Source organism: Haliotis rufescens, unplaced genomic scaffold, assembly GCF_023055435.1.
Source record: "Haliotis rufescens isolate VD_foot unplaced genomic scaffold, xgHalRufe1.0.p SCAF_17, whole genome shotgun sequence".
Taxonomy (NCBI): domain Eukaryota; kingdom Metazoa; phylum Mollusca; class Gastropoda; order Lepetellida; family Haliotidae; genus Haliotis; species Haliotis rufescens.
The window spans coordinates 31,058,150-31,074,137 of NW_025963857.1; the positions used below are offsets into that span (position 1 = coordinate 31,058,150).

At 40.7% G+C, this 15,988-nt stretch overlaps 1 protein-coding gene across 3 annotated transcripts in view; it reads left to right on the top strand.

Moving 5' to 3' along the window:
- Window positions 1-15,988, top strand: part of LOC124142525 (small conductance calcium-activated potassium channel protein-like) — a 113,354-nt gene that overhangs the window by 64,372 nt on the left and 32,994 nt on the right. Inside the window, exon 1 of one of the 3 annotated variants that reach the window (XM_046511043.2) lies at window positions 13,577-14,585. The exons of the other annotated variants lie outside the window; for them this stretch is intronic. The gene's annotated coding sequence lies outside the window, so the exon portion shown is untranslated. Of the gene's footprint in view, window positions 1-13,576; window positions 14,586-15,988 lie in introns of those variants that run through there. 3 annotated transcript variants of the gene reach the window in all.

Here is a 15,988-nt window from a genome sequence, read left to right on the forward strand (position 1 = left end):
ATTTAATAAAGCGGTTAATTCTTATTCTACTATAGTATCTCTTCCCTTTTATACTATATTGTATTTCAAACTTTTAAAAGGGGGCACGAGTGGCCCAGTCGTCCAAGGCGCCGCGATTCGCTGTGCAGAGTTGCGTCCCTTGGGCACGCCAGAAACCTTTGATTGTGGGTTCGAATCCCGGTTCGCCCCGATTATGTTTCTAGGTTTGTCAGCACCATACCCGTGCTCGTTGGTTTCACCGAAGTGGTAAACTTCTGAAACCTGCATCACTTCAGGCTTTCCTCCCACATTAAGCTGACACGCCGCGATATAACTGGAATACTGTTAAAAGCGGCGATAAACCCAACTCACTCACTCCCTCAAACCTTTAAAAAGAGAGATATAAACAGCAATGCAAAGATATGTACTGTAATGTTTGCCACATCATGTCTCGTCCTATATCCGGTTTGAGGTGAGATGAAATGGAGTTTAACGTCGCGTTCAAGATTGTTGCACTTATATAGCGACGTGCATGTACGTGTGTGTGTTTGTGTGGCTGCTTGCACTAGTCCGGTCTAAAACCGGTTTTATGGTGCTAGCCCCAGTGAGATACCATGCGGCAGTTTAACATGAATACCCACTCAGACAAAGTATACTGACTCCGAGCCGACCAGTCCATGTTTTAGCCCCTTAATGCCGAGCGCAAGGCAGGGTGACAACAAGTACCATCTTTTAACGTCTTTTGGTATGACGCGATCGGGGATTGAACCCACGACCTTCCGCTCTCCGGGCAGACGCTCCACCACTAGACCACGGAGGCGGTATATACAGTAGGAACATGTGAGGACACCTTTCTTATACCTGTATTTGCTGCCCACCTTGGACCACCTGGTGTTGACTGTATTGTAATTGGAGGTACAATGTAGCATGCTCAAGTGTTTGTTACGGGTGCCACCGATGGAGCAGGATACGCTCACACCAGGTATCACCACCATATTAGATGCTGATTTAAAAACACTTGCTTATGTACAATGTTTTTGTCGCTGCTGCATTATATTAACCCAGTTAACCGTCCTTGAGGCCCATCATATTGCTAAGACTAAGATGGATGACTTCACGGTCCGTATGTCCTTGACCTTAAACGTATGTCCAGACCTTGGCTATCATGCCATTAGTATATTAATACCAGGCAGATAAACGAGTGATATATCTGCTGGTACAATATTGAGTTAAGTGCGCAGTTCGAGCTGTCATGCAATCTGTGCGCTTCAATGGCACACCTTCATGTTAGTCAAGCACCAATTTCATCAATCGAAAACCTTACATTAAGAGACAAACCGTCAAAATAGTTGTTTAATGTAAAACAACAGATTTAATTATCTTGTGATATTAGGCATTGATTTATGTCAAAGCTAATGGTCTCTCTATTTTGACACCACACTACCGTAACCAAATGTTGTTATGATGTTATCAATTTCACATCGATGCATTTGGAAATTAGGGAGATCCAAAAAACACACCATGATCACATACATCTGCGGTAAACGTATAATTCTTTATACATCCAAGTAGACTTTTGCACAGAAGTGTAGTGAATATCATTAATTGGGGAGAGCTTGCAGGTTTGGGGCATGGAATGGTAAGTATGTGATTACATGTCATTGGTTCGTATAAGTGTTCCCTTTGTTGTTGAAATGGTCTTGAATTAGCAGATGCACATTAGCACTCGAGAATGTCAACACGACTATCGCCTCATCATCAACCAATCTTCCCTCCTTAGTGAACCGCTAATCAGTCGCCACGTTCATCTCCTGTATTGTACTGTGATTACAGAAGGTCGTACAATCAAAGAAATGTTTTTTAGAAGGGTACATTGTGTACAGAATGCCAGATATGTCCTACTTTATGTACTGTAGTGGGAGTAGGGGTTTTTGCAGGCCCACTTTCGTGACATCTAGTTGACAGTTGAAATGAAAACATATGACGTTAATGAATATGTACAGATATATGGATGACCTCATTTCTTTCAACCCTGCCCAAATAAAGTAGTATCTTCATCCCTTCTATCAACCAGAGGTGGAAATCAAAGAAACAAAGAAAACCATATTCGGTGTTTTATCTGGATATGTGCATAGAAATTCAAAATGGTGGCATCCCCTGTAACAAGCTGTATGAAATATGTGATTTCGTGTTTCCTTTCATGAATTTCTCCCTCGTGTCCAGCAATATGTCATCAGCTCCAGTTTGTGGCGTCTACATGTCTCAACTGCTTAATATGTATTTTAGAGTGTGTACATTATATTCAAATTACATGTGAAGACATCTTGAGCATTTCTTACAACTAAACTTTTTTTTATAAAGGCCTGGTAAAGACATTCCATAATTTTTATGGTAGACATTCAGAGGAATTTACTAAATATGCCATACTAATTATGATGTGCGATGTTGTCCCATGCTGTGACCTTTACATGGAGTGTTGACACCTTACTCACTGGCACAAATTGTGTGAGGGTATTTATGTTAAACCGCCTCATGGTATCTCAGTGGGCTAGCACAATAACATCGCCATAAGTCCGGACTAGTACAAGCAGCCACACACACACACGTGCATGCACGTCGTTATATAAGTGCAACAATCTTGGACGCGACCTCAAACCCCATTTCACCTCGCTTCACAATATGACATTAACCTAGATGCCATAGATCGTTTTTCTTCATATCTTTTTCTAACGTTTTAAAAGTTCAATGCCAATTAAGTGTTCACGAAGTGTGAAATATCGGCCACTACTGAATACAATAGTCACCAAGCACTTGGGTATGTTGTTATTCACGTTATGGACGGGTTTCAGAATTCTAAATCATTTGGATTTCGTTCCAACCGGATCCCACGTGACATGTCACAATGTCACCCATCTGATACCGTGAAATCGTTATGTTGAATGTCAAGACCATAGAGGACATCATGATCCTAACCATTGATAAGATATTGCAGGAAACAGGCTAACGTTCCAATGAACAACATACACAGTCAAACACAATGTAGGAGACCTGCCAACGTGTCCATGAACAACATATACAGTCAAACACAATGTAGGAGACCTGCCAACGTGTCCATGAACAACATAAACAGTCAAACACAATGTAGGAGACTTGCCAACGCGTCGATGAACAAAATATACAGTAAAACACAATGTAGGAGACCTGCCAACGTGTCCATGAACAACATATACAGTCAAACACAATGTAGGAGACCTGCCAACGTGTCCATGAACAACATATACAGTCAAACACAATGTAGGAGACCTGCCAACGTGTCCATGAACAACATATACAGTCAAACACAATGTAGGAGACCTGCCAAGGTGTCCATGAACAACATATACAGTCAAACACAATGTAGGAGACCTGCCAACGTGTCCATGAACAACATATACAGTCAAACACAATGTAGGAGACCTGCCAACGTGTCCATGAACAACATATACAGTCAAACACAATGTAGGAGACCTGCCAACGTATCCATGAACAACATATACAGTCAAACACAATGTATACGGGATACGATGGCATGTATCAAACAGGCCTGACCACCCGATCCCGTTAGTCGCCACTTACGACAAGCATGGATTGACGAAGATCAATTCTAACCCTGACCTTCACGACGTGTCCAGGAACAACACATACGATCAAAGGCATTCCCACATGCAATGTAGCCGCAACATGACCTCTGGCTATTATTCCCCGCCAAGTACACTCTCATACAAATACAGTGGTTATTCAGTCGTGACAGGATGCCAACGCCATTGTCTTGTGATCAACTTGCCGTTCTTCTGAAATGACGGTAATCAAGGTTGTTGGCCACCTACAATTGAAGGTTGTTTAGTGTGGACGGGCTGGCTCTCTGGGGTGATAATCAGTCCATTCCGTGTACGGTGGGAGTAACTGAACAACGATGTCCCTCACCATTCAGCCGGATAACAGCCGTCAATTTGTGAGAAAGAACAACCTCTCCTGGGAAAGAAAGATTGACGCGCAGAGAGAAGCGGGGCAGACAGACAGACAGACAGACAGACAGATATATGTTCCTCTCTGTCTATATACTAGTGTGTTCCTCATACCTAATCCCCGTGTTGACATTCCTGTCTTTACATGTTGCTCCTTTCTAATCCTCGTGCTAACATCCCTGGCTATGCATGTTCCTCATACCTAATCCCCGTATTCACATCCCTGTCTATGCATGTTCCTTATACCTAATCCCAGTGCTAACATCCCTGGCTATGCGTGTTCCTCATTCCTAATCCCCGTATTCACATCCCTGTCTATGCATGTTCCTCATACCTAATCCCCGTGCTAACATCCCTGGCTATGCATGTTCCTCATTCCTAATCCCCGTATTCACATCCCTGGCTATGCATGTTCCTCATTCCTAATCCCCATATTCACATCCCTGGCTATGCATGTTCCTCATACCTAATCCCCGTGCTAACATCCCTGGCTATGCATGTTCCTCATTCCTAATCCCCGTTTTTACATCCCTGGCTATGCATGTTCCTCATTCCTAATCCCCGTATTCACATCCCTGTCTATGCATGTTCCTCATAACTAATCCCCGTGCTCACATCCCCGCCAATACATGTTCCTCATACCTAATCCCCGTATTCACATCCCTGTCTATGCATGTTCCTCATTCCTAATCCCCGTATTCACATCCCTGTCTATGCATGTTCCTCATACCTAATCCCCGTGCTCACATCCCTGTCAATACATGTTCCTCATACCTAATCCCCGTGTTCACATCCTTGTCTTTACATGTTCCTCATTTCTAATCCCCGTGCTAACATCCCTGTCTATGCATGTTCCTCATTTCTAATCCCCGTGCTAACATCCCTGTCTATTCATGTTCCTCATTTCTAATCCCCGTGCTAACATCCCTGTCTATGCATGTTCCTCATTTCTAATCCCCGTGCTAACATCCCTGTCTATACATGTTCCTCATTCCTAATCCCCGTGATCAGATACCCGTCATTAGAACGTCTTACTTTTTATGTTCACAATTCTATAACGTTAAATTAGGTTCTCGTCTTAGGTCAATTATCGGGGTTTTATTTTCATGTACAAAACGTTATACTTTACATGCAATGAACTTATGCATTTGATATTGATAGGATTATTGTATAACATTTCCGATATGTGTGTATATGACATTAGCCAAGCCATGTGTTTTTCAATGGAGTTGTATACATGTGTGACATTAACCGAGATGCAAATACTCCATATATGAAGATGACATTAATCTAGATGTCTACATATGACATTAACCATGAGGTACTAATTATACATGTGGCATTAACCATGATGCATATCTGTCACCAAGCCCGAGATAAACATTGGCATTAATCGATATGTAAACATGGCATTTTAAGTTTCATGCTCATATTCTTTGTTTAAACCAAACATACACAAATCAATTTATCACAGTATGTCGACGATTGATAATATTGAATACAAAACATCAAGGCCAGAGAATGACTAATTTTCCGACGAAACAGATTCCATTGGGCGTGAAAAGCAAAAGAGCTGTGAAAATTAAATGAATGGATCACTGAAAATCGATGATGACACCAGATGTTCGCGAATGGGTAAACATGTCATGCTGAGGACATAACTATAATAACAGTATGCACATCTATTTATCAAATCGTGCTGACGAAGCAAGATGTCTGTTGAGTCACATGGATGTATATCTAAAACAAAGCAGCACCATGTGATCCAAAGAGATAGACATATCTACATGCATATACTGTTACACGGACTATCTTTAAATGAAATATAAGAACAACGATAAATAGCTAAGGTCGTGGATTATACTTTCCTATTTGCCCCCTCCCCGGCCAAAGCTTAATGTATGAGCTGGGATACTTTTGAGCTGATGTTGTTGATAATATAGTACACGTGTCAACGATATGCTATCCGCCTTATGGGGCGGCCGGGTAGCCTAGTGGTTAAAGCGTTCGCTCGTCACGCCGAAGACCCGGGTTCGATTCCCGACATGGGTACAATGTGTGAAGCCCATTTCTGGTGTCCTCCGCCGTGATATTGCTGGAATATTGCTAAAAGCGGCGTAAAACCATACTCACTCACTCACTATACGGTCTATACGTTCTTGTTGAGATGCCATTCACAACATACACGGATGGACACTTTCAATGACTATCGTAAATCTTTTGAATGTACCGTGAAACAAATTGGTTGTTGATATAGCAATCTTAAGGAGGTAAGTAATAGATCCAATCCGATGATATCTCAAGCCAAGGCGGACAATCGATATCGGTCCAGCTAAGGTGGAACATTATCATCAGTTACAAAGAAGCAGCAGAATGGCACGCCGGGTCTTCTGACAGGGGAAGTCGTACATATGCAGTTATCTGTGCAGTTACCATGATTCCTGCAGGACAATGCATCTATGGAGGAGATTCCTATAGAGCAATGTCATATGTAGGCGAGATCCCAAAAGGATGATGCATCTCTGTGAAACACCCTAAAGGATGATGCGTCTGTTGTTGAGATCCCTATGGGGGGATGTATTTGAGAGGGGAATCTCTAATGATGACTCCTCTGTGTTTGAAACAACCAGGGCGGTTCGTGGATCATTGGATCATGTGGGGTTTCGCGGCCAGCCTTTTACACCTGTTTAGGGTGGGGTCTCCGTTACCATTCCATCTGTTACCAGTGCCGTGAGCATATGTCCTGTATCGTATAAATACCATGATGTCTGGGTAGGTATCGTGACAGACACTTTTGTTACAACGCTAACAGAAACACTTGTAGTGAAAGAATGTTGCTGAAAATAACACACGTGCATGCGCTTGGAAAACAATTTTTGGGATTCGAAGCCCTGAAATTGTCTTGTATGAATACGTTCCAGATATGTATAATATCACACTCCCAAGTCCCTTACGGTCAGCCTAGTGTCTCTGCCACAAGCCAGCGAGGTGTCACATCTTACACAGTCCATTCAACAAATTACATTATGTTTTTCATCCTTATAGTAACTTTTTGTAAAATCTACAAAAAGTCATGTAGGAAGACCTTTGACTTGAAATGGTTTCTTGGTTGGTTTCACTGAGAAAATAATCCTAAAATGTGGAAAACTATTTTTATTTGCGTCTTTAACCTTTGTTTTCATTCGTTGTACGGTGGAACTGCAGACATCGAAGTCGTATGTAGAGCTTGCGATACGACCACTTTGATGTGTAGATATATATTGTCAGATATATTTGAGCAGCATGCATGTTTCGCGCGAAATGGAAGCGTCTATCTGGAGTAGATTATCCGTTTAGGAGTAGAGTAGATGTTGTAGAGTACTTCTGCACAGTGCTACCGACTCCACCATTAAAATGACCAACGGATGCCACACCTACCTGACGTTATGAAACAATGTTTATTAAAGGTGTCTTGTTATGATACGGATCTTCCTTTCACGACTGAGTTATCAATGTAAATACATCATCCATTGTATCATGACGTCACAGTAGTCATACAGACGTCGTATATATCTCACTGTTGTCTGGTTGTGCATAGAAAGATAGTTGAACAAAAAACTACCGATAACCCTTTAATGCAAATGTTGATGTCGATAAACATTATGTGTTCTGAGATCTGCGGGTGTTATTGAGTATTTGATGGCCGGACACGTCATGTTGGGCCGAAGGCGGGCATCGATTCCCTTATAACACCCACACATATATACAATTCAACAACCATCTGTGATAAGTTAATTCGAAACCACAAAACGAGTGCGCCGAGTTCGCTTCGATAAATTCGGTTTCCCTTCGGTTTTTGTTTGACATCTTGTGTGGCGTTATTTACAGTTTCTGGGCCAAGTAACGTGATTAACACATAAGAGCACCTGTGCCGCATATTGCACCTGGTCTGACTTGTAACAGGAAGTCATTCATGCAAATGATCACGCGGTACGATTAGGTCGTCGGGATCATGGCATTTCCGGTTCGTGTCTTATCGCAAAGCGGCTCTTGTAGACTTCACCTGTAGCAGATTCCAACGATCGTTAATATTCCGTTTTTAATGATTTTTACCAGATTATAAGTTGATATTACACGCCAGTGAATCATTTGTCGGAGCCACCTGTAGGGATCTAATGGTATTTTTGAAAGCCCTCTTGTGGCTCTGCTCCGAATGTACTTTTGCAGTAACAGCAATTTCATTGTGTAACTCGTTTTATAAACTTGTAGCACTACGAAAAGAGCCATTTAATTCACTTTCTAATGCATACCCTGTGGTATCATAAAAGCATCAATAGTTTTTGGATGTCGCTTTCTTTTTCCAGATCAATACTGCCGTTGTATGTTGGGGTTTAGATCGCCTGTTCATCTCTTAACTTTCTGGTTATGGCACATAGTGAATAAAAAACACAAAACCCTTTCAATAATCATAAGAAATGTCTTTGTAAAGAAAGCTTGAAAGAAAGCCACTTTGATGGGTAAGTGACCTTTGATCAGCAAACTGATTTATAGTTATAATGGGTGAGAAAATGGATTTGCCCTTAAATAATATCAAGGGTTTTCTTGAGAAGTTGGTATGTAAAATTGGTTGATAAATGTAAATGACGATTCTGGTTTGTACTTTGGGGGAGTGAATCCCCGTGGCGTATGTATGCCTCATATATGCATGTATGTCAGAGAAAAGACAAACCATTTCCATGACATTTGGAAATGTCCTCTACGTAACCGTTAATCGTCCGGGTAAACACATATTCGGACTAACGAGTCATGGGTACTGAAGGTGGTTCTCAGTACATGGATATGTCTCTAGAATTGCAATTTAATAAAGCGGTTAATTTTAATTTTACTATTGTATCTCTTCCCTATAATGCTATATTGTATTTCAAACTTTTAAAAAGAGATATATAAACAGCAATGCTAAGATATGTGCTGTTATTTTTTTCCACAACATGTCTCGTCCTATGTCCGGTTTGAGGTGAGCTGAAATAGGGTTTAACGTCGCGTTCAAGATTATTGCACTTACATAGCGACGTGCATGTACGTGTGTGTGTGTGTGTGTGTGTGTGTGTGTCAACTTGTGCTAGTCCGGACTAATGCCGATTATATAGATTATATAGCGAGCCCACTGAGATACCATGTCGCAGTTTCCCATGAATACCCCACAGTATACTGACTCCGAGTCGACCAGTGCTTGTTTTAGCCCATTAATGCCGAGCGCCAGACAGACCTTCCGCTCTCCGGCCAGACGCTCTACCACTAGGCCACGGAGGCGGTCCCTGTTTATAAAGCTTCTGAGTAGGAAACTGAGCTAAGTCAGGGATGAAAACCTACATGTAAGTCGGTTTAGTTGGAGCCACTTTCTGTACTGAGTGAAGCCAGCTCACTGACCCAATTTTCAGATTTAAGAAATTGCCAAAGCTTAACCATTAGAATATAAAAAGTTTCCATGACGTTGGGCCTTTTAAGACTTAAGTCCTGTGTAAACCGCCCCAGCATCACAAACACCACCTACAGTCATAACACATAATACGCAGGGATGGATGGGTGGGGTTGGTGGTGGATCGATATTTTCAAATGTGGATTTTAGAAATTCTTAAAACCGATGAATTTTTTGATTTTTGATGTAATATGACGTAACGATGCTACATGGTTGAGAACATGCAAAATAACGTTATGTTTCACGAAGTCTAAAATGGACAAAGCTACGTGTTTAGAACAAAAGGTGAATGCAAAAGTTAATACATTTTGCTCTGTCGTTATGTATATATGGTATTTCTTACATCAGTGTTTTTATCTCACTAATGATATAAAAGTGTCACAAAAATTCTATAATCATGATAGGCGTTCTCATGGATTTTACAGATTGCGTAATAAAGGATATTATAACTCATAATTCATGTTACAAATAGTCGCTCAACTACTGTTGATGGTAGTTCACGGAGTGTACAACTATTACGTGGCCAATTGATTTGAACCTAGCGTCAAATAATTGGATAATGACACTCAATGCCTCGGATATCCTTGCTTGAAAATAATAGAGTTTTTTCACAGTATACTATTCTGTTCCCCAAACGTCCAGTTTTGAAAGAGTGAACCGAATAACATTAAACGGGTGACCCAGAGCTCCGGGGCACTGCAGCATGCTGTGCGGAGTCCAAGGGCTACCAGGAATCAAAAGTTCATGGGTTTTCTACCTGCGAAGTTTGCTTTAAAATTAGGTCGATATTTGCTGATGAGATTCTTCCAGTGAAAGTATATTTGAAATGTAAAGTGAATATCATTTTCCGACATTACTTTGTAATTGTATGTAGATATTGTGTGGCATAGTGTGTATCATCACCATCACCATCGTCGTCGTCGCCACAATCTGTTTCTTGATTTTCTGCCATTATGACATCACGGTATTGTTGCTGCAGTTGATTCTGAGCGAGGAATTCCCTGGCCATTCTGAACGTGTATAACAAGTATAACTGGCGTAACCTTTTGTTACTATTCAACATTATAGAGAAATTATACATCAACCATAGACTGAGTCGGAGAAATCACTGGAATCTGATGATTCCGTTTGTAAGTTCCACAAGCTCGTTGATTCTACTTCCGGTATCAAGAGATTGGAGTGATTCCTCCGTTACTTTCATGTTACTGACATCCCCGACCAGACGTCAGGGTCTGCTGTTTCTGCGGAAAGGTCACCATAAAACTGTCGGGTAAAAGATAGTATACACCCACGATGGTTGAACATGAAACAATTTGATGTATTTGATACGGGTATCCACTTTTGGACCGTGTTTCGGCGATTGTTTTAACAACGTTTGTAAGTGTTGGGCCAAATCCAACTTTCAAGTGCATACTTTCCTCTGTCCCGCAGTTTAGTTGTTTGTCCACTGTCTACTTAGGACAAAGGGAGTAATATAAGTCCTTGGCGAGCAGAATTTTTAAAGAAAATACTTTTCTGATAAGAACATATTTCGTTGTGACAAGGGTTTATCAAAACATTGTGGACTTATTAAACTATATAGAAGTGTAAAATATCCAACTTAGACAACATTGCAGCCTTGTTTATTCAGCGGTATTTCACTGCTGATATCTAAACACTAGGGTCTGTAATAACATTTAAATATTATCTCGATGCAATACTTTTTATGTTAAATATTATCGCATTCAGTCGACGTGGAACATATGTTTTCTACTGATATAAGCAATCTCGCGTTCTATTTCTTGTTTTATAAAGAAACAAAGAAATAATATAGAAAAATATTATCACATAAATATTCCTAAAAAGAAAATATACTCTTCTAAAGAGAAACGCAATACGGATATTTCTAGCCATAAACGCAAAATTAGCGGACTAAGAGGTGCAAAATGAAGAGGTTTAATGTGTTATAGTGTCAGTAACAAATTTCCCGGATCAAAATGATCACAAGGACATGCAAACCATTAGTCGGGAAACACGTACGAATCGGAAAAACGCACCCAGTGCATTAACAAAAAGGCCATGGAGCTAGAAGCACTGCAATTGCTGCAGCACTATGAACGGTATTAAAGTGCAGGGTTTATGATTGCCTTGCATCTGCGTCAATCGAACAGTGACAGTTCAACAACATGCCAAGAAACAACGTCATAGGCCGCTTGCAGGCAGGGGAATCCCGATCAGCTGTAGCCAGGATTTCTCAATGTAGCGCCCAGCACCATCACAAAGCTATGGGATCGTTTTCAACAGCATGGGTCCATTCGTCACCACTCGCCCCTTTCCGTAACCTGCAAGATGACTCGTCCCCCTATTGATGAATGTTATGTGCGAAAATACGACAAACCAATCAGAATGCGCGTATGATCTCAAGTTCTTCGTCAAAGAATGCCTCAGAAATAATTTTTGATTTTACATATGTCTTGCATCTACAAATATACCCAAGACACAGTTAAATGTGTTCAATCATACTGTATAATTCCGCACGTCTCAATGGGCTCCTAATTGCATCTGAAATATATATAAAACATGGGGAAATAATATGTGAACCATTACGCAACGAGTTGACAATTGTTTTAGGTATGCCCGTTTGCGCTAAGACGGAACCCGGTCGCAAATATGGCCATGAGAGGGGCACGAGTCGCTATTCGGCTTGTCCTGGAATAACACGAGTTGGTCACGAATGAGCATGGGTCAACACGTAATCGGCCAAGGTCGCGACGACCAAGAGTAACCACAACCCCGAACGGCTACCATTCCCCAGGATGTGATTCGCATACTCGTCTCTTCCATCGGCAGGCATTGTCAGGCCGCTATCAATTCCAACGGGGTACATACGCGTTATTGATGGTAGCTGACCTTCAGCTTGGACTTTTCCTATATACCGATAACTGAGATGACTACAATCAACAAGTGTTCTCTCCACAACATTTTGCCTCAATAGCTTGTACGTTTCCTCGTATACGTGTATTTTCCTACCTCACACAAATCTGGCGTTGCGTTTCTTTTTTTGAAGAGTATACATAAAATCCCGTCCCGTCCACTTCCTATGTTCATACTACCTCCGAGATCATCCAGATGTGTAGGGAATGTATGTGTAATGACATGGGTCTAGTTAAATATGTTCCAGTCTTTCTCACTGATCTCCGTTATTCCAGATGTGTTTACCCCCTGCAGTACTTGTTTATCGATTTACTCAATGTATTTCTATGATGAAAATGCCTTGTAGTTTTTCTCGGTACACTGCTTATTATTTACAGAGCTAGTCCCTTATTGTGACGGCCGACTGTACATTGGAATTTGTATGAAACATAGATGGTATAGGTGGTTAGATATATTCCCTTTAGAGATTCCGGGTTAGAACTGGTCTTCAGCAACCCATGTCTGTCGTAAGAGGCGACTAACGGGATCGGGTGGTCAGGCTCTCTGACTTGGTTGATAGATATCCCAATTGCGTAGATCGATGCTTATGATGTCAATCACTGGATTGTGATTGTCTGGTGCAGAAACGATTATTTGCAGACCGACGTCATATCGGTGGATTATTGCTGAGTGCGGCGATAAACACCAAACAAACAAAAGTTATAGATACATGTAATCATATAGCCTGCGTAGAGTGCTGCATGCATTACTTAGAGAGTATGTGCACATGCAGTAAATACGTCGATAAGTAAGTGGGTGATATATATATATATATGAATGTAGCTAAATAGATTGGTAACCAGGTGGTAGAGAGGTCGTTAGATCGGAGGCCAGTAGATCGATAGTTGAGTAGAAAAAACATACACGGATATGCGTGGATACATAGCTGGACCCGAGCTAGAAAAGTAGCTAAAGAAACATATGTGCGTGAGTGAGTTGGATTTAATGTCGCTTTGAACAGTGTTCGAGTTATATCACGGTGTGTCAGCATGATGTTGGAGGAAAGTCGGAGGTGAAACAGGTCTTTTGATGTTTACCACTTTGGTGAAACCAGGAACACGGGAATGATACCGACAAACCTATTGATGTCTGTAAATAGGTAGGGGTAGGTCGGTACCTACGTAGGGAGGGAGGCAGACGGCAATTTTCTTCTATTCGTTCATCTGTACTCTACAAAGATACAATTGTTGATTCTAAATCATTGAAATGGTTATCATGTACACAGACAATTTTAAATTGTCTCGTGTCCCCGCTCACCAAGTCGAGAGATGGAATAAATGTACTCTTTGTAATCTATCCGATATTTGAGATGAATATCAATACAGTTTTGTTTGTGTCTATATTATAACTCTGAACGTAAGATACATCATCCTGAATGTTATTCAGTTCGACCAAATCATGAAAACAACTATCTAAGCAAATTCTGTAATATTATCCTGAAACGTGTTAAATTAAATGTGTTCAAAGCTATTGGAAAAGCGACGGTTTGTTCCCGTGAAATAACAACTAACAATAACTTCTATGAATACAAAAAAACATTTATTTATCACAACAAAGTTAATATTTCATAAAACACAATATTTTCTATTCAGAAGTGCCGAGTACCGCGTCTCCGGTGTATGAGATTTTGTTCAATATTTGTTTCTACCACATCCAATATTGATTATCCTCTTCACTATTGCACACCTGGCCAGGTAGCAGCAATCTACCAATTACAAATAATGCCATACAGGTAAACTAGAAATCACTCCATCTCATTAGTACACTTGAATAAATATTTGAACTTATTGTGCTAATACGACTGCTGACAATAAGCAGAATTTCAGCCAATGTCTCGTTATCTGCCATTGATTGATGGCGAGTGCTACTGATGCCATGTCTGTCATTGGCTTCCAGTACTGATGTCACCATAGGATATGAACAATGCTGAATTAATAACCCCTTCTTATCAATGTGGCTAGGTACGTACCTCTTATGCAATGTGCTCAATGTACTTCATTTGTGTATGTTTCGATGCGGGATCAACACGTATATATGGCGTAGCTTTCATGGACATAGTTTGGTTGTGATAACGTCGTTCCTGGTGTGTCTCGGCACAAAGCTCATTGGTAAATCCTTCAGCTGTTTGAAAACATAGAAAAGCGTGTTGAACCTACAAGTGTCTGTAAGAGGAAGCTTCAAAGTCGAGTATAAAGGTAGGTCTCGATGTGTTTGTAATATAAATCAAAATTACGTTTAACCTTTCAGTTTGAATCAGTGTAATGTTATTCCTCGTCAGTAAACTAATACTTGGGCGGAGGGAAAGACTATCACTAGAGTGGTACCAGAGTTACATGTACTGTGAGAAAGCCATAGGCACATGAGCCAACTAAAAAACACAAAATCTGAGCCGGATCATTTTTAATGAAAAGGAAAATTTTAAGATATAAGATAAAACGAAATATTAAGTAGAATCTGATTCATATATTGTTTTCATTGACATTTAGCATGCGCATAGGTAGTGGCGACTCAACCACCCAGTGCCTTAACTTGCAGTCTAACCTGGAGATGTAGCGACCTACCAACAACTTCTGGACCTGTTCACTATTTATTTCGCCTGTGTAATCAGTTTACGTTCGACCGCCGTAAGAGTTAAACCTGAACTTAGAATATTCATAAGCATCTAATACCTCTAAAAGACAATCATTAACCATACATTCTGCGATTTCCTGCAGCCTATCTGCATATCCTTGATAGTCCGTTGTACTTGATGCTCCTAGAAACTTTCATCAGTGTAATCAGGTCTTCTCAAGACGTTGCAGAGCATAGTTATCTCTGCCATTAACGCAGTTTAAGCTCACATCAGGAATCTGAGAACGAGGATTCTATCGATTTGGAGAACAACATTTGCGTATGAATTACTTTCTTCGTGGATGTATCGTTGTAGGATTTAATTTAATTTCAGAAAAAATATTGAATAATGTTTTGTTAACAAAGTGTTTATGATAAGTACATGTTTATCATGAAATTTGTTACGCTCTGTGATATAGTGGCATGATGCGTTAGAATTACTCAGATAATCGAAAAGTTGCGTTGTTCGGCGTTTTTTGGCTCACACTAACAACAATCTATCAAATTATAGCCACAGTGTATCCCAGAACACACTTTCACCTTTACAGAGTAGGATCTTCTGTCACATCCAGCTTTCTAAACGAATACAACCAGCACTACTGAGGATATATTGACGTGGTTTGTTTCTTCATAACGTTGTGTTTTCTATGTCATAATGGTTCGCATGCCTCGCTTAGGTTCGTCAGCACCATAGCCGTGATTGTCGGAATCACCAAAGTGATGTCAGATCTGTGTGTCTGATCTGTGTGTATGTCTTTGTGTCTGATCTGTGTACCAGCTCTGTGTGTCTGATTTATGTGCCAGCTCTATGTGTCTGATTGGTGTGTATGTCTGTACATCTGATCTGTTTGTATGTCTGTGCATCTGATGTGGGTGCCTGATGTATGTGCCAGATCTGTGCGTTTGGTGTATGTGCCAGATCTATGCGTCTGATGTATTTGCCAGATCTGTATGTCTGATCTGTGTGTATGTCTGTGTATGTGATCTG